At 40.9% G+C, this 20,845-nt stretch overlaps 1 protein-coding gene across 1 annotated transcript in view; it reads right to left on the reverse strand.

The window, feature by feature from the left end:
- COLEC12 (collectin subfamily member 12) overlaps positions 1–20,845 on the reverse strand; it is a 186,978-nt gene that overhangs the window by 96,832 nt on the left and 69,301 nt on the right. The window lies entirely within an intron of this gene.

Raw genomic sequence — 20,845 nt, forward strand, 5'->3', positions numbered from 1 at the left:
AAAGTTGAAACTCTCCAAGGAATTCAAGTATTGCCAAACATCGAGAAAAAGAAAAAAATGGGGAAAGCAAAAAAGAAGGAGAGAGATTTAAGCTTATGTAAGTCGAATTTCAGAGACACGAAATAGGTCTAAACTCATTAGTGTGTATGGGGCTCCTTAGGAAATAATTTTGCTACAACTTATTTCACACTAAAACAGGGGTTGAAATGCCTGACTCAGAAAGGACTGTGTTCCATAATTATGACCAGCTTATTAACCTTAAACAAAGTCAATGCTTTTTCACAACTGAAAGAATATTATCTGGATATTCTGCATGCAGACAAATGTTTTAGGCTCTAAAAGAAATGTCTCCTTCTCTCCAAAATGCAAGCATTTCTATAAAGAGTGTTGATGAGTTGCTTTACTTATGATTCTGTAGGTATTTATTTACTACTGGAATCCGTCTGTTATACCATGGGCACACTTAACACAGCAATACTGGAACATGTTAGCATTGTGGAATCTCACTAATTTGATCCTATAGGTATTTATTAATAACCTCCTATAAGTAGAGGACGCCTCCCTGTTGATGCAGTTATATCTACATTTATACACATAACCACACATATCTGAATAGGCTTCACCTAACGGATTTGGAGTTGCATGGGATTTACTAGGCATGGGCACACAAAAGAAGCAGGAAAGACCATCTCTGTGTCAGTGAGCTCACAAGCTGACTGAGGCCTGTGGTGGGAGAAAAATGCGGGCAAGACCGGCCTCAAATCCTGGCTCTGCCAATTATTAGCTGTGTGATCTGGAACAAGTTACTTAATTTCTCTGAACTTCAGATCTCACCTCGGTAAGTCAGGGTTAATAATACCCTCCCTGTAGCGTTATTCTGAGGATAAAGTGAAATTATGCGTAAAGTGCCAAGCACGTGGTAGACACTTTTCTTCTTACATAAATCCTAGAAACAAATGTTTCCTGCAGGTGGTTTGGTGCCCTTCTGGTTTGTTAAGTGATGCCGCATGTGCATAAAATACTGAGCTTGGAAAACCAAGCTGACTAAAAATTAAAGCTTAGGACTCCTGCTTCCAGGAGGATGAAGTGGACACACTTTCTCCCATCTCTCCTGTTAAGTATAACTAAAACCCTGGACATTAGATTTAAAACAAATTTAAGAAGACTCTGATAGGTGGAGAAACGAAGGCAGACTAGCTAGGGATCTCAGGACCCATGGCACAACACGGTGGTGAGTTGTTCTTTCTTTTTGTTTCACATGCCCCATAGTTAGAATTGAAGCCAGCAACTCTAACCAAAGTTAGAAACACCAAAGGGCACAGAGGAAAAAGGTCCCAACAAGAGCCTGCTCTCTCAAGGAAAGGGGCAGCCTAGCAAGTCCGCAGACATTTAAATAATAAAAGCTGTGCTCCAGCCAAATACCACACACACAAAAAAATACCACACACACTAGAGGTAGGTAGGCCCTACCTCTACCCATGCCAGCCAAGCCCAGGTGGGGAGCCTAGACTTCCCCACCGTGAGGTGCCCCAACACCCCTCTGGAGTGGTGTCAGAGAATGCCCACTGGAGAATCAGGACTCTCACCATTGCCTAGTGATAACAAGGCCACCCCACTGTGGGGTCAGAGGAGACCACGGAGAGAGCTGGAACTTCCACCCTTACCCAGGATTGATGCTTTGTAATGAGCTATGAGGATAATGAACAAAATGTCACCCCTCAAGTGTCAATGGAGGCTGAGTGGGGGACCTGGATTTCTGCCCCCACCTAAGCAGTGAGGTGGTGCCCACCCCTTCCCTGTCAGAGAGAGCCAGCTAAAAACGGATTTCGGTAAGACCCAGAGTCTCATAAAATAATATGAAAATATCCCAGTTTCATTTGAAATCACTGTCATACCAAGAAGCTGAAAAATCTCAAACTCAATAATAAAAGGACAATCAATAGATACCAATACCCAGAAGACACAGTTTAGGATTCCCTGCCAGGAATTTTAAAGCAGTCATGAAAACTTGCTTCAATGGGCAATTATGAATGTTTCAAACAAATGAAAAAGATAGAAAACCTCAGAAAGGAAATGGAAAGTCTCAGCGAAGAAACAGATGACCTAAAAAAAAAAAAACAAAAAACAAGAATCAAATGGAAATTTAGAATAAAAAGAACACAGTAACCAAAATAACAAGCTGATTGGAAGGGCTCAACAGCGAATGGAGGGAACAGAGGAAAGAACCAGTGAACTGGAAAGTAGAATAGTATTTTATCTGGAAAACAAAAAGAAAATAGATTGAAAACAAGATGAGCCTCAGGGACCTGTGGGACCAAAACAAAACAAAACAAAACAAATCTAACACTCATGTCATCAGAGTTTTGAAAGGAGAGACGAGAGAGGAGGTGGAAGAGTACTTGAAGAAATAATAGCTGTGAAAACTTCTCAAATTTGGCAAGAGACATAAACCTACAGATTCAGATGCTGAATGAGCCCCAAACAGGGTAAAGCCAAAGAAATTCATGCCAAGACACATCATAATTAAACTTCTGAAAGCTAAAGACAGAGAAAAAAAATTGAAGGCAGCAAGAGAGAAACAACATTTTACTTGTGGGGGAAAAAACAATTCAAACAACAGTGGCTTTCTCATCAGAAAAATTGGAAGTGGAAACAATATTTTTCAAATGTGGAAAAAAACACACAAACAAATAAAACAACTAACCCAGAATCCTATATCTAGCAAAAATATCCTTCAGGAATAAAAGGGGAAACGAAGACATTCTTAGAGGATGGAAAACTAAGATGAGTTGTAGCTAGCAGACCTACTCAGAAAGAATAACTAAATAATTTTCCAAACAGAAAAATAAACAGAAGAGACCTGGAATGTCAAAAAAGGAAAAAAGAATAGCGTAAACAAAAATATATGAAAGTGCAATCGATTTTTCTCTTTCTCTTGAGTTGTCTAAATTATGTTTGATGGTGAAGCAAAAATTTTTGACAACGGTGCAAAAGCCATGCAGTGGAGGAAAGACAGCATTTTCAACAAATGGTGCTGGAGTAGTCACAGACAATTCTCACACCTTGTATGAAATTTAACTCAAAATGGATCACAGACTTAAATATAAAACATAAAACTTTTAGGAAAAAATTAGAAGAACATCTTTAGGATCACCAGATAGGCAAAAAGTTCTTAGATTTGACACTGAAACCACAATACATAAAAGGAAAAATTGATAAGTTGAACTTCATCTAAATTAAAAGCTTTGCCTCTGGAAAAATGTCTTGTTAAAGGGTTGAAAAGACAAGTTACAGGGTGGAAGAAAATATTTTCATACCATATCTCCAACAAGGAACTAATAGGGAATATAAAGAACTTGCAAAAACTCAACAGCAGAAAAGTGAATGATCCAATTAGAACACGGGTGAAAGACATGAAGAGACATTTTACCAAAGAAGACAGACAGATGGCAAATAATCACATGAAAAGATATCCAACATCATTAGTCATGAGAGTAATATAAATTAAAACCACAATTATATACCACAACACACCTATCAGAATAGCTAAAATAAAAAAGTGACATCTCCAAATGCTGGTGACGATGTGGAGAAAGTAGATCACTCACACACTATGTGGGAATGTAAAATGGTGCAGCCACTGGAAAACAGCTTGGCGGTTTCTTAAACAATGAAACATCCAACTACTATATGCAATGGCACTCCTGGGCATTTACCCCAGAGAAAGGAAGACTTGGGTTCATACAAAAATCTGTATACAAATGTTTATAGCAGCTTTATTCACAAGAGCCCCAAACTGAAGACAACCCAGACGTCCTTCAATGGATGAATGGTGAAACAAATTGTGATGTATCCATCTCATGGAATACTACTCACCAATAAAAAGGAATGAAGTACTGATATATGCAACAATCTTTTTTTAATTGAAAAAAAATTTATTATCTTTATTTTTTATTTTTTAAATCAATTATAGTTGATTTACAATGTTTAAGGTATATAACAAAGTGATTCAGTTATATATATATATATATTCTTTTTCTAGATTCTTCTTCATTATAGGTTATTATAAGATATTGAATACAGTTTCCTGTACTATACAGTAGGTCCTTGTTGGTTATCTATTTTATATGTAGTAGTGTGTATTTGTTATTCCAAATTCACAGTTTATCCCCCCCCTTTCCCCTTTGGTAACCATAAGTTTATTTTCTATGTCTATGAATCTATTTCATTTGTATCATTTTTTTAAGATTCCACATATAAGTGATATCATATAATATTTCTTTCTTTGTCTGTCTTATTTCACTTAGTTTGATAATCTCTAGGTCCATCCATGTTGCTGCAAATGGCATTATTTCATTCTTTTCTATGGCTGAGTAGTATTCCACTGTATACATATGCCACATCTTCTTTACCCATTCATCTGCCAATGGACATTTAGGTTGCTTCCATGTCTTGGCTATTATAAATATTGCTGCTATGAACATTGGGGTACATGTATCTTTTCAAACTAGAGTTTTTGTCTTTTCCATATATGTGCCCAGGAGCAGGATTGTTGCGTCATATGTTATTTTTAGTTTTTTAAGGAACCTCTATACTGTTCTCCACAGTAGCTGTACCAATTTACATTCCCCCCAACAGTATAGGAAGGTTCCCTTTTCTCCACACCCTCTCCAGCATTTATTATTTGTAGACTTTTTGATGATGGCCATTCTGACTGGTGTAAGGTGATACCTCACTGTAGTTTTGATTTGCATTATATGGAACAATCTTGATGAAGCTCCAGGGAATTATGCTCACGGGGGGAAAAAAGGGTATACATTGTATAATTCTGTTTATATAACATCCTTGAAATGAAAAATCACAGAAATGGACAGCAGATTAGTGGTTGGTGGGGATTAAGGAGAAGGTGGAGGGGAGGGAAGTTGGTGTTATCTATCTATATAAGAGAAATGTGGGAACCTGTGATAATGGACATTTTCTGTATCTTGACTCTACCGATGCCAACACTCCACTTGTGCTATTGTACTATAGTTCTGCAAGATGTTACCATTGGGGGAAACTGGGGAAAGTGTACAGAGAATCACTTTCTATTACTTCTTACAACTGCATGTGAATTTACAATACTATAAAATTTAATGCTCCAGAGACGACTTGCAAACTGGTAAAGAAAGTAAGCAAAAGCAAAACAAAGCAAGCAAACAAAAACCCAACTCTTATGCAAACATGATCTTTAAAGATAAAAGAGTCCTTACTTATCAACTTGTCTGATTTCTTAATCTGAAGTTGGCAAATGGAGGCCCAGAGGTGGACTGGTTTGCTCAAGGACAGACCTGGGACTCTGACCACCAAACAGTCTTGGTCCCACACACCGAGCCTGTGGGCCACAGTGAACACGTAATGTCTGTCTAGTTAAGAGGGGATGCAGGAACTGTTTCCTTATCTGAGCACAGACTATTTCACTTGAATTATTTCACTGCTTTTCTGCACCTAATAAAGCTACTGTCACAAAGACAAGGGAGTAGCCTTGATTTTAAAGGATGAATTCAAAACGCATTTGTGCAACCTTGGAATGAAGCCATTACTTATGATCATTCCTCTAGAATTACATACATTGTTCAAGTCAAGATGAGAACAATAAACATTTACATGAAGTTTTACAGTTCATTAACACCTATATATTCATTATTTCACTTGATCATAGCAACAACTCTATGTGGCCTAGGAATTATTGCCATCTCCAATTTTTAGATGAGGCAACTAAGGCACCATAAAGCTATATAACCAACCCAAAGTTAAAAACTAGCAAATGCAGAATGAGGGCGCCAACCTAGATTTTCTATCTTCAGTTACTGCTGCCTGTTCCTCATATCTGTTGTGTTCTCCCAGATCTAGGGACAAGATATACCTTAATCCTTACAAAGCTAACCCCATCCTGGATGGAAATTCCACTCTCCAGACCCGAAGTTAGGCTTAATTCCTTACCATCCTGACTCCAGATCTTCTCTGCACCATCCAGTCATTCTACACAACAACATGCTCTTATTTTTGTGGCTAACTGAATTATAATTATTTGTTCAACTCTCTTGTACTAATCTTTGTATCTTCTATAATAGATACCCATTGACATGACTCATTTGTAAAAGTTGCCTTTCTTGTCTTGTTTGTACACTGGTCTATCTTATCTGATGACCTCTTTGAAATTTAAAGGCTTTTGGATTTAGACTCTAGAAGTTTCTACAAGGCACTGGCAAGCAGGTTATGTGTCACCACAGAAAAGGAATTGACTCTTCAGGAACTAAGAGAAATAGAATAAATAGCAGAGCTTTTCTGGCTACATGTGCAATAACGTGGAGACTTATTCAGTTGCCTGTCACAGTGACATATGCACCTGATTACATTGTAATTCACGTCTGTCTTTCTTCAACTACTCAATACTCTGGTGTTGAATATGTTAGGCTTATAGTAAGCTGGAATGAAGAAAAATAAATAAGAAACGATAGTCAATAGCACTAGTTCCTGGTCAGGCTACTGAATTTCACTGCCCTCAAATGAGATATCATTACACTAGTAGATGTGGGTGAGATATTTATGGGGTAGAGAGATGACATTTAAACCTTTTTCTGGATTATCCAGTTCTTATGTTCTTCTTAAAGAGACATAAATATCTAACAGATCAAAATTCAAACCTGACCTGTTATGGTGTTGACCCACAAAAAAGTCAATCTGGGAATTGTTTCATCAAAAAGCAAAAGCCAACTGAAAATAGTAAAGGCCAGCCAGGAACATGGAGTGAAGTACTTATCACATGCTGGCTATGGTAGGTGACTGAAACATGAAACAGGACTGGGTTTTAGGAGATTTGGAAGAAAGGAAAAAAGAAAAATGAATCCACTCAGAGGTTGAAAAGAGAGTAAAGAAAGAGTGACCATCATGATATCTATGAGTTGTGGGTCTCTCTAACTACTCCCTCAATATTTTGATTAAATGTCTTATTACGATATCCTAGAGAAATTCCACCACTTACTTTAAGTGTCTTCTGTGCCTCCTTTCCAGTAGGGAATGGTTTTCCTTATGAGCAGGGAGGTAACGACGCTTTGGGACTCTTCCCCGCCCAGCTGTGTCCCCTCACACAGCAGGAACACTGTTCACAGGCTTCTCTTTCAGAGAGGGTCATGAGAAGCTCCAGCTCTAGGGAAGATCAAGTTCTGATATGTCTCTGTACTCAAAGCTTTTTAAACCAAGAATAACATTAAAGTTAGAAGACCTGTCTCACCCTGCATTCTCGACAGCATGAGATGACGTTTGGCTAATCAGGGGGGAGGTAGAAAAGGAAGGAGGGAGGGAAAAGGCATTCCAGGTAGGGAGTCCAGCAGGTGCAAGGGCATGGATGTGAGGGAGAGTGTGCCAGGTCTAAAGAACGGCAGGAGCTAGGTTCATTCATTTCACACGTCCTGTTGAGCACCCGGGCCAGGCATTATTCTAAGGGTTACAGTGACCAACCCAGACAAAGCCCCTGCTCCCATGAACCTGCCTCTGAGCTGGGCATAAAGAGGTGGGGAAGAGACGTAAAATAAACAAGTAAAGGAACATGAAATATACACAATGGAATACGACTCAGCCATAAAAAAGAATGAAATAATGTCATTTTGCAGGAACATGGATGGACCTAGATATTATCATACTAAGTGAAGTAAGCCAAACAGAGAAAGACAAGTATCACATGATATCAACTATATGTGGAATCTAAAAGGACAAAAACACACAAATGAACTTATTTCCAAAACAGAAAGAGACTCACAGACACAGAAAACAAACTTATGATTACCAAAGGGGAAAGGAGGTGGGGGAAGGATAAATTAGGAGGTTGGGATTAACATATACACACTACTATGTATAAAATAGATAATCAACAAGGACCTACTGTATAGCACAGGGAACTATACTCAGTATTATGTAATAATCTATAAGGGAAAAGAATCTGAAAAAGAATATATCAATATATTCAGATATATATATGTATGACTGAATGGTTGTGCTATACACCTGAAACTTACATGATATTGTAAATCAACTATACTTCAATAAAAATTTTTTTAAAAAGGAACATGAAAATATCAGATAGTGATGAGCAGTATGCAGAGAATCCACGTGGCTGCTTTGAGCTTGGGTCCTCAAGGAAGTGATTATTAAGAGGAGATTATTAAGTGATTATTATCAAGGTGATTATTAAGTGGAGATTGAATGACAAGAAACCAGTCATACCAAGAACACTGGGGAGAAGGAATAGCTAATGCAAAGGTCCCAACACAAGGAGGAGCTTGAAAAGAGAAAGAGGGTCAGGGTGGCAGTGGCGAAGGAATGGGGAGCTAGGAAACATGTCCTTAGCTCCAGTCAACATTCAGACACGCTGCTCACATCTAAATGGAAAAGGGGAGGTGTTTCTTAATGCTGTTTCACTTATTCCCTAGTCTCTCTGTGACACTTATAGATGTATGTGAGATATTGGCTCTACCCAAATATTCACCGACACAGGTTCAAACCCAGATTCCAAACCCCTGCCTTGTCCTTCTCTCCATCAGCCTGGCTCCCCTTCCCCAGAGCATAACCACAGATGAGCCACGTTCCCAGGGCCACTGTCAACATGTCAATCAAGTGACGTGAGCAGAGTCTTGCCCTATCCTCTGGCCGGGAGGAGATGATGGTAGGAAGAAAACATGGTGGAGGTGCTGAAATGGTAGAGCCAAGTTCATTACTATCAGCCTCAGAAGCATGATTAACAGAGGAGAGATTTCACTCCTAAGGCCTGTTGCTGTCAGCAAGTTCCAGGAAACATTGGTCATTGCTATAGCAACTGATTTCACATTCATCAGCAGAAATCGTAACAGTATTAGTTCTTCCTGGAGACAAGTTGAAACTGCCTACAATTAGTGTTCCCCATTTCCTCTAATGGTGCTGCCACTGCCCTGATCCTTTTGCCTTTCTCTAACCACTTTGGGTTACTCAGTTTGCTGAGGCCTCCCATTTTTCTCCCTGAAGAGGATGGTGCCACCCTAGACAATTAGGCCATTTATGTGCTGTTCTGAGCCTTCCAAAGCCAAGGAACCTGGGGTTGCGGAGTGGGGATTAGAGAGGGATAAATCACAGTATTCAGAGTTTAAAATTCTGGGCTTGGGCACCAGCTCTACCAGTTAGCTGTCTGACCCACAGAAGCAGTTTACTTAACCTCTCTGTACTTCTGTTTCCTCATCAGAAAAATGGCGCTATTAGTATTACCTCTCTCATGAGATCAGCATGTAGAACAAAGTAAAAAAATGGGTGTGAAAATACTTTGTAAGTAGAAGAGCCATGTAAGTACCAAGTATTTGCCTGAAGCGAAGGATCTTCTCTTCATTTTAGGAGATAAACATCCAAAATGATGATATATATCTATTAAAAGTCCTTACCATATACTGATGAACCTAGTGGCAGGGCAGGAATAAAGATGCAGAAGTAGAGAATGGACTTGACAACACAGGGGGCAAAGGGGAAGCTGGGGCGAAGTGAGAGAGTAGCATGGACATATATACACTACCAAACATAAAATGGATGGCTAGTGGGAAGCTGCTGCATAGCACAGGGAGATCAGCTCGATGTTCTGTGACGACCTAGAGGGGTGGGATAGGGAGGGTGGGAGGGAGGCTTAAGAGGGAGGGGACATGGGGATATATGTATACATATAGCTGATTCACTTTGTTGTACAGCAGAAACTAACACAACATTGTAAAGCAATTATACTCCAATAAAAATTTTTTAAAAAAAAAGTCCTTACCATAGTCTGTAGCTTCCTTCTAGCTCTACTACGGAATTCAAGGAAGCCATCAGTGAAAGTATGCAGCTAACCGAATTCTGGTCCTGCCTCTTCCACCATTAGTAGCTTTGGGATCTGGGACACTTAACCACTCAGAGCCTCAGCTTCCTCAACCACAAAGTGAAGATAATAATACCTAAGAGCTGATGCAGGGAACAGATAATACATCTCAATATTCTTTGGAAAATATCTAATACATTTAAGGATATACATTTGAATATCTGCATACATGCATGCATATGTTTTAGATAATTATGAAGTCATAATTTGAATGTGAGATCAAAATTTTTCCATCAAAACATTTGCGGTCAGTAATCTTTATATAGAAAGAACTCTGAAATGAAGTGCATTGAATATCTATCTTTTTAAGGCAGGCACAGAGTGAGACAGAAGTAATCTCCTTTTGGGCTTCCCTGGTGGCGCAGTGGTTAAGAATCCGCCTGCCAATGCAGGGGACATGGGTTCAATCCCTGGTCAGGGAAGATCCCACATGCCGCAGAGCAACAAAGCCCGTGTGCCACAACTACTGAGCCTGTGCTTTAGAGCCCGCGAGCCACAACTACTGAGCCCGTGTGCCACAACCACTGAAGCCCACACGCCTAGAGCCGTGCTCTGCAACAAGAGAAGCCATCGCAATAAGAAGCCTGTGCACTGCGATGCAGAGTAGCCCCCGCTCGCCACAACTAGAGAAAGCCCACGCGCAGCAACAAAGACCCAGCACAGCCAAAAATAAATAAATTTATTTTTTAAAAAAAGAAAGAAAGAATCTCCTTTTTGTAGATACGGTAAATGGCGAGGCAGGGGGGATTTTTGATTTGCCACCTGTGGTAGATTAAAGATGACCACAGATTCTTTGCTATTCCTCCCACTGACAGGTGTAATTTATGTTCCTTCTCCTTGAGTCTGCAGGGTGGGACTGGGGGTGTCTCCGTGAAAACTTAACCATCAGAATATGGCAGAAAGGAAGCTGTCTGCCATGTCAATTTCCAAGCCTTAAGAGACTATGAGCTTCTACTCTCTGACTCTTGGAAGACTTGTTTTTGGAGCCCTGAGACACCACATAAGAAGTCTGACTACCCTGAGGCTGCCATTCTGTAAGGAAGCCCAAGCTGCTCACCAGGGGAGGTCATATGAGGAGAGAGAGTTGCCCAGCTGCCCCCAGGCCACCTAGATCTCAGCCATTCCCATCACCCCAGCTGAGACCCTACGACGGTGGTGTAGAGGTGAGCTATACCTGCTGCCTTGTCTAAAGTCCTGACTCACAGGATCAGAGATAGAAGAACTTTAAGCCGAAGAGTTTTAGAGTGGTTTGTTTTACAGTAATAGATAGCTAGTAAATCATCCAAACATGAAATAATAAAATGTTTGATGACCGTTTATGAAAGTGTGTCTCACCAAAATGAAATTTCAGCCCTTGCTTCAGTCTTAGAACAGGGAAACATTTTCCTATGGCTAGCTGCCAGCGGGTGTCTGAGAAATTATGGCAAATTGGAACGATTCCTCAGTATTTCCAAGTACACTGACAAGGGAAAAAGCCTCATTAAGTTTCGCCAAGCAACAAAATCTACACAGGCTTAATCTCTTTTGCAGAAATACAACAGAAAGAGAAAAAAAGTCTAAAAATCTATAAACAGCCCTCAAAATGTTTTTGGGTGAGGAGAGGGGGGTTCTTGATTCTCCCCTTCAGCTGTCTAGTAGAGGTTAAACTCCTTATTGGATGGTAACTTGAGGACTGTAGAAATACTGTACCAGGGAGCTTCCCTGGTGGCGCAGTGGTTGAGAATCCACCTGCCAATGCAGGGGACATGGGTTCAATCCCTGGTCTGGGAAGATCCCATATGTCACGGAGCAACTAAGCCCGTAAGCCACAACTACTGAGCCTGTGCTCTATAGCCTGTGAGCCACAACTACTGAGCCCGCGTGCCACAACTACTGAAGTCCGCATGCCTAGAGCCTGTGCTCCACAACTAGAGAAGCCACCGCAATGAGAAGCCTTCACACCGCAACGAAGAGTAGCCCCCGTTGGCCGCAACTAGAGAAAGCCCATGCACAGCAACGAAGACCCAACACAGCCAAAAATAAATAAATAAATAACTTTTTAAAAAAAAGAAATACTGTACCATGCATTCAAAATCATGTACCATTGAAGACAAATTACTTCTAGAACATACTTGGCAAATGATCGTGCAACTCCACAAGAGGTAACGAAGAAAGATTCAGACAAATATGTTAAACTCATTTGTATTGTATGTATTTTAAATTTTCTGTATATTATGATGTTTTGACATCTTAAAAAAATCTTTCTGGCTGGAGAGGGACTGCTCCCTCCAGAAGCCAGACAATCCTTGGAAATGGCAAAGGACCCAGGCTGGAGCAGGTCTTTGACAAGCAAACGAATCCAGAGCCACAGTTCCTCTGTCTGGTCCGTACACCCCAGGAGGCAATATTCCTCTGCCTTAGTCACTCCAGGCCGGGCGCTACACAACTGACAACACCGTATGGTCCAAAGCCCTCCAAAATTATTAAACTGGCTAATCCTAAACATTTACCCTGTCCTGCCTTGCCTTTCCCTGGGAAACCCCAGTAAAGACTGTGGCCCTATTTTACCATAACATGGACATTCTTAGAATATCATTCAAAGGGTTACGTGGTCAAAGACTGAGCTGAAATCAAGAGTAACTGCTGGGAATTGGGGTGGGTGAGGTTAGGCTAGTTTAATGACCCTGGAATCATGGAGGGGCTTTTCTCAGCTTACAAAGGAGAGAGGAGGTGAGAGAGAGCACAAGAGAAACTCAACTGCTTCATTCCAAAATTCAGTTTCTCATGTAATCTAGCAGGGAAAAAGTGATGTAGCTTTATAAGCACCTACTTCAATTAATTCTTTTAAGTAAAATAGCTAAATGGCTGCATACGGAGCTTTAAATTGCGCAGGGCTACGTATCTTCTGAAAATGAAGCCTGTCTCTAATGCTGAGTTACGAAAGCCACATATTAAGGTAATGAGCATATACTTTAATAGAAATACAAGAGGAAATTGAACCTTCTTGCCTGGTGATATAAACCAAATATGTTTTATTAATATGGTAGAGAGCAGATGGTGAAAAATGTAGAAAGGTACGACTCACTTCTACCTTGAAAGGCTTTACTATTCTCTGCTATCGGCAGAAATCAGATTTCATATTTTCAAAACTTCCAAATATGGTGCCTTTATTTTTCTGAGAAAGGCTACAGTGAAAGCCAAAGAATTAAGGTCTTTTCTCCTTTTCCAGATCCTCTACCTTCACCGTTGCTCATCTTCTTCTGGTAGGTCGATGAAGCAGGAGGCTAACATGAGGGACTCAAAGGAATGTAGGAGGAATCTGGAGGTGTAATTAAAAGAATTATATGTCTGCCTTTTTGTGCCTTTAATTTAGGAAGTCAGTGGCTTAAATCACCTACTTCACAGCATGAGTAAGGCACAGAAAGTCTGGACTGTCGCCACATTTAAAACGACTCTGCCACCCAGATTGCCAACGAGCAGCACTTTCTTCACTTAAAATATTGAAGTGATTCCCACCATTGCCTACTGATGGTACTTTTATCTAGACATTCCTGCCATGAGGATCTTTCTATCAGCTTCTTCAAGGAGACTCCAAGCTGCCATTCAAGCATTTTCAATATCGCCAACTCATGTCCTAAATGAGGGGTCAAGAAAGGGTTTCATGCATTTGGGTCATGTCAGCTAGACTGGGGTTAAAAGCTCTCATTCATCATGTCAGATTCTGGACATCAAGTTGTAGGACTGGCCTTTCTCGTCAATTCAGTCGAATGACTGGTGGTTGAGCCACTGGACTACTGCCTCCCTCCCAGTCTCACTAGTTCTCCAGGTGATCTGGAAACCAGCTGTGGCCTGAACACAGCTGTGAGTACAAAGACCTTTCAGACCGCCATGCATGTCCAGCCCTGTCAGGTGAGCAAGTCGCCAGGGCTGGTGGCCTTTCTTGCCAGGCTACTGGCCTCTGTGCAAGCAATAGACAATCCCACAGGAACACCTATGACTCGGTGTGACACTATGTTACTATACATAACGCTGTGTTACTTGCCAACAGCAGTTAGGTGGCTAATTTGGGCAGTTTTGTTTCTAAAAGTGGGAAATACGCAGTTTAGCAATGGCAGCCTCACAACTATTCCCTTATTTCTGCTGGCCTCTCCCAGCGACAGAGCCAGATGATGTTCTCTTTCCCTAGACCTTCAGCTCAATTTCCTTATACTCATCCCACTCCTACCTCACTCAAAGTCAGGTGTTTGAGTATAATTTTTATGCCACCCTACTGACTGATTCACCTATGTGTTTGCTGAACACTGACTGAATATTTGCTAAGGGCCACACCGTGTGTTAAGAACAGGAGACAAACGAATACTCATGATAAGAAGGTTTCAACAAATGAGACATATATCAGGTAAAAATGTGAACGTTCCCTGTATCTTTTCCAATTTTACTCCTTCCAATTGTACTCCTGGAATGTGCTGTAGATGGGTTTATCTATATTTTCTATAGCTTTAAAAGTGCATTTATATGTGCACACACACAATCTATGTATTATATTCTAAGCATATACACATGGGAGTGTTGGGGTGTATGCGTGTTCACACACATTTCTAGATACGGTACTCATGAGGTTAAAAGTATAAATTATTGAAAATTATACTAAACGTTCTTTTAAAATTCCCACTCTGATCTTTTTGTTTATACACATTTTTCAGAGTTTGCAGAAAGAAGACACCACTGGACTCACAGCCAGCCAGCCCAGAGGCTTTTGCTCTGTAAATATTCTTCTCACTCCATTCATTCAAAAAATATTTATTGGGTTTAGACCATCTTCCAGACACTGTGCTAACTAGGAGTACAAAAATGAATTACCCTCAAGTCCAGAGTACACAGGATTAAAATGAATATATCTAATTTTTCCAAATAAAATTCTTACTTTTAAAGAAAATAAACTCAAAAACCCTTTTGATTATAAATATTTTTTTTACATTGTATAATGACCAAGTGTTATAATGATCGTTGTTCAAATGTTGGCCTTCCCAGGTAACAAGACAGGCTGACTCAGGATCAGTGCGTGTGAGTGACTTTTCAGGAAACTTGAGAAACGAGGCAGCTGTCACATCATACACACACTCACGGGCTGGCCTAATGGTAGGACGGTTTGGGGTCGTTCTGATTTTCCCTTGTTTGTAATTGTGGTCACCTTAGTCAGACTGGGCGATGTGGCCCCCGGTTCAGGGGCCGTGGAAGAAGTGCCCAGGAGACAGTTATGCAGGTTGAGAGGCTGAGGAGTTCATTCGATTTCAAGCTTTAACGCCATCTTTTCCCTCTCGTCTTAGAAGAAGACGGTCTCTTGCTCCTGCCTCCAACTGGGAAGGAAAAGAAAGTGACTTTGGAATGTTCTATAGATAGACTTTTATAGCTGCCCCCAAACTCCGTTTTAAGGACAGCATCTTCTAGTGAGAGAAAACATTATACAACAAATGTCCCTGATCATTTTTCTACGGAGAGTGAAAGCCCAGTTATAAATTACACTGAATACTTCAATCATGGCATGACCTACAAGTGACCTTCTGCCTTCATTGGTCCAGCCAGCCTGGACTCCCACATCACTGTCACCATGGACACTGTATCACAAGAGAAGAGAAGACAGTATGGGACTTACGTAACCACAGGCCTGTCCCCACCCCAGCCCTCTGCTCACATGAATGCTAAGCAGTGTATAATTTAGACAGGGGGAGAGGCGATCATAGCTTTTGACCTCACACTGCTATGAAATTCCAGGCTTTTATGTGCAGGAAGCTCCATGTTGATCTTGGCGTCCCCATGGGTTAAAAATCCTGTTTAAATGTTGCAGCCTTAGAATAGCCTTTGAGGTTTTTCTATGTTGTTTTATAAAAGACTCTGCCTGATTATTTACAGATGCTGTCTCTGAGAAAGCTGAAAATAGTCTCACTACGAATGCTGAAATCTGGACCCAGGCTTCCGTAGTGTTTTATGGTGAACAGTTCATCAGAGCTCAAGCCCAAGGCTCAACCAGCTTTTAAATGGGGTTTTCTGTCAGTGTCTCTAGCGTTGAGGTTTCTGTTGACCTGACCTCAGCCTGTCAAGGAGTCGTTCGTCAGTGCTCTCATTCAGCAAGTATTTGTTGAGCCCTACTATGTGCCAGGCCTTGTGCCAGGGGCTGGGGACACGGAGCTGAAAACCAAGGCTCTGCCTTTGAGGAGAGGAAGTCAGTCAGCACACTAAAAGGAAGAAGTCAGTCACACTAGAACACAGTGTGACAAGAGGAAGTCAGTCACAGTGTGACTAGAGGAAGTCAGTCAGTCACACTAGAACACAGTGTGACAAATGCTGTGACAGACAAGCAGGGTACACTGGTCACCTCCCAGGGCACAGGGAGGCGGGGAGGTGAACAAGGAGGCCAGCTCGGACGCTCAAGCTCTCCTTCCCTCGCCCCCTAACTCCTACTAAACAAGGGCTGACAAGCAAAGTATGATTTCCTCATCTGTTTTTTTCCTTCTTCAAATCTGAACCAGGCCTCGGCCTCTAGGGGAGCATGATCTGTAATATTCTAGATTAAGAAAGACCTGTTCTTGTTCTACAAAACCTCTAGAGAGGAACTTAGCACAGCCTTCATAAACGTGTTTGCAGTAATCATCACCGTGGGCAGAGAGGTCCTTGGTCTCCATGACCATAATCCTTGAGCTGCTTTGCTACTCAAAGCAGCTCAAAGATTATAAGCTGCTCATAATCTTTGAGTTCCTTTGTCCCGTCCCAGCCTTGGGGGAAAGCTGGCCCCTGGAAGCCTCCATCCACCCTGAGTCATGCCCCCACCCTCTCCTCTCCAGGCCAAGTGGACCCAAAGCCTCCCACTCAGGACTCATTCATCTCCTTCAGTGCATTCAGTGTCAGGTCCTGGACTCACTCCAAACCCTCCTCATCACTTCTCAATTCTAAAACACAGAACTGGGCCAGGAGACGAGTGTGCTGGGCCAAAGGTTTTCCTTCCCAATTCCTGCAAATTCCTGAGTCTCCACAGGCTGGTTGAATGAGTCTCTTTTAACATGATGACCAGGGGAGACTCTGGGATGACAGCTTTGTGGGGAGGAATTGAGGAGAGTAAAATACAGTCCTAACAGCCTTCATTAGGGACACACAGCCCCACAGTCATCAACATTACCATTCCTGGCACCGCCAGCTTCTCTCCGGAGCCATCAGGACATGTAGGTGAATACTGGACAAGTGCTTCTGGGTTAACAGGAGTGTCATTAATCACTGTTACTGAGTTAAAGACTCCTCCATATGATTTATAACCTGCAGTAATAATGACCTGGTGAGTTTGAGAACTCATCACTCCATCTCTTATCCTATAGTGTCTCCTTAAAGAAAAGTGAACCAAAATCTAAGCTGAGAGCAATAATGTAATCACATCTCGTCTTGGTACAGCATTTTGTATTTCCCCACGTACCACCTCATCTAATCCTCACAATAACCTTATGCAGTGAATCTTACATACTGACTTATAGCTAAGAAAACAGAGGCACAAAGCTACAAAGTGACTTGCTCAAGGTCACAGGAAAGTATCAGAACTAAACTAATATTGTATGTTAATTATAACAATTTAAAAAACATTAAAAGAATGTGTCAGGAGTAGGACTCAAAGGCAAGTCTACCTCACCTCTCTCTTTTACACTATAACTACTAGTGTTTGCAAAATACATCTTAGTTATGACAACTTTTCGTATACATGATTTTATTGGTCTTCAAAACATTCCTAGGATGTAAATAAGGAACTAGCAAAAATAAAAACTGTGTAGGAAATAATTGTGAAAATTTTTGAAATGCACCAGAAGGGTGAATGGACATTGCCTAGTTCACCCTTTCCAGTTACCTTGTACTATGAGGACTTTGCATGTTTTGTGGTCTTTGAGCTATTTTACAACTCATAAATTGTAGATAACTGAGTGCAAACAATTCTTGCCCACAGACACACAATTGCATTTTGCCTCCTGAAAGTGCAATTGCTTTCCCTCTCCCTGTGGAAGGAGCCAGTTTTGCATCTCCTAAGCCAATTCACTTCAGCATCTTTGGTTGCCTATCTATGCACTTACCCTTTGAATTCTCCTTTGAACTAGTTGTAACATCTTACTTATTCATCAATTAATGAGTTAAATAAATCCTTGACACATGCTCATTTGATATTTGTATGAGATGATGATTTTATCTTTTAAAATAATTATGCTTTAACAACGGCTAACACTTAACTGAGCACTTACTATAAGCCGTTACTAAGGGCTTGACGTACATTTAATTCTCACAACAACCATAAGGCAGGCACTCTTATTATCTCCGTTTTCTAGATGAGGAGACAGAGCTTCAGGAAGATTAAGACACTTGCCCAAGGTCCCAAAGTCAGCAAGGGAGGGAATCACTTCTCTCCTGCTTCTTCCTGAGGCCACCCCTACTAATTTTTCCTTGGGGTCTGTGATATCTAGAACTAAATAACTGAGGAAGCAAGGTCCCTGATGGAGGTAGATGTGTGAGTCCATCTTGAGCAGTTATGGCTGGTGGGCTGCAGTTCATGGTAAGCTTAACACGGTAAGGTTAAAATCATTCTCATTTTGGATGATGATCAACACCCCACTGCTTGACAATTTGGGGAGCATTTGATATGATTTGTCTCCCACACAATGTGAGTTGAGGGAAGATGGTGTCCTGGAAATAGCAGTGGCCTCGTAGTTAGAAGACATGCATTCTTGCTCTGGCTCAGCTGCTGACAAGTAGTGTGACCCTAGGCAAGGCACTAAACCTTCCCCGTTCTCATCTGTAAAGTGAGGAAGCCTGGATGGACAGAAGGGTAAGTAGGATGACAAATTTCACTGTGCCCACATTGAACAAAGACAACGGGCACTGAGCCAGGTACGCATTGTATGGAGGTCCCTGCCCCTTCAGTCATTAATCCTGGGTCTCAGGAATGGCAGGGGGGGTGGGGGGGATCCTCATTTTAAAACTGGTAAAGGAGCAAGTATTACAGGTCATCTGGTACACACAGGCAGATGTGTTCTATATCTTGCCCCTGCTGGGCAGGGCTGTCCTGGGTGATCTCTCAGGCCCAGCCCTTTAGAAGCTTCTTCACAGGATCCCTGGGCAGTGGCTTGGGGATGCAGCCCTCTTGGAAGAAAAGTGAAACTCTACAGCTGGGACTAAAAAGACCTGAGGCTTACTTATGTAATTGTTTATCCCTAGAGGCGAAAGACCTTGTCTTATTCATCTTTCTGTCTCCCCAGTGACTTGCACAGCTCATAACTAGTTCTCAAATGTGCACTGAGTTGAGTGGAATACAAGCCCATTAACTAGTTAAATAACTGATGCAACAAGCATTTTATGGGCATCTACCACATGCCTGGCATTATCCCAGATGAAAGAGACCCCAAGCCCACCCCACGGTGCTCACGGTCCAATGAGACGTGCTCCTCAGATTCCACTCTCCTCTCTGGCTACCTGTGGGGAGACACTCTCTTCCCCTTTCAAAGTCATCTTTAGTGCTTAATGATCATCTTTTCAAAACATGCAATTCTACACATACTGTTATTTGCTCCCATGGAGGCCCTACTTAAAGAGGTTTTTCCAACAAATATTGATTGAATGTTTACCAGGGGTTATGGCTTGTTCTATGCAATGGACTAAACAGAGAAAGTCTCTGCTCCCACAGAGTTTATGTACATTTTAGGGTGAGACAGGGTGGTGAGAGGAGATAGATGAAATTAAAAGAACTTTAAAAAAAGGCATGTAAATTGAAAAGGAAAAAGTAAAACTGTCTCTATTTGAAGATGACATGATATATATGGAAAACCCTAAAGACCAAACAAACCTGTTAGAACTAATAAATGAATTCAGTAAAGTTGCACAATACAAAATCAATACATATAAAATCCATTGACTCTCTGTACACTCACAATGAACTATCAGAAAGAGAAATGAAGAAAACAATCCTCTTTACAATAGCACCAAAAAGAATAAAGTACTTAGGAATGAATTTAACTAAGGAGGTGAAAGACCTATACACTGAAAACGATAAGACGCTGATGAAAGAAAATGAAGAAGACAAAAATAAATCGAAAGATATTTAAAAATCTACACACAATAAATGCTTGAGAGGATGTGGAGAAAAGAGAACCCTCTTGCACTATTGGTGGGAATGTAAATTGATACAGCCACTATGGAGAACAGTATGGAGGTTCCTTAAAAAACTACAAATAGAACTACCATACAACCCAGCAATCCCACTACTGGGCATATACCCTGAGAAAACCATAATTCAAAAAGAGTCATGTACCAAAATGTTCACTGTGGAACTATTTACAATAGTCAGGTCATGGAAGCAACCTAAATGCCCATCGACAGACAAATGGATAAAGATGTGGTACATATATACAATGGAATATTACTCAGCCATAAAAAGGAACGAAATTGGGTCATTTGTTGAGACGTGGATGGATCTAGAGACTGTCATACAGAGTCAAGTAAGTCAGAATGCCGAAAACAAATACCGTATGCTAACACATATATGCGGAACCTAGAAAAATGGTACAGATGAACCGGTTTGCAGGGCAGAAATTGAGACACAGATGTAGAGAACAAACGTATGGACACCAAGGGGGGAAAGCCACTGGGGCATGGTGGTGTGATGAATTGGGCGATTGGGATTGACATGTATACACTGATGCATATAAAATTGATGACTAATAAGAACGTTCTGTATTAAAAAAAAATAGAAAAAACCTATTTATTAGGTTTATAGACATGTGTGCAATTTGGAAATAAAAAACACTACTGTTACCTTGAAAAAAAATAATAAATAAAATATTACCAAGTTGGCAATACAGGTTAGCAGGGAAAGGATAAATTATTCAATAAAGCAATTTTATTCCCTTTAAAAAAATAAATAAATAAAAATTAAAAATAAAA

Source organism: Lagenorhynchus albirostris, chromosome 14 (assembly GCF_949774975.1).
Source record: "Lagenorhynchus albirostris chromosome 14, mLagAlb1.1, whole genome shotgun sequence".
In the NCBI taxonomy this organism is placed as follows: domain Eukaryota; kingdom Metazoa; phylum Chordata; class Mammalia; order Artiodactyla; family Delphinidae; genus Lagenorhynchus; species Lagenorhynchus albirostris.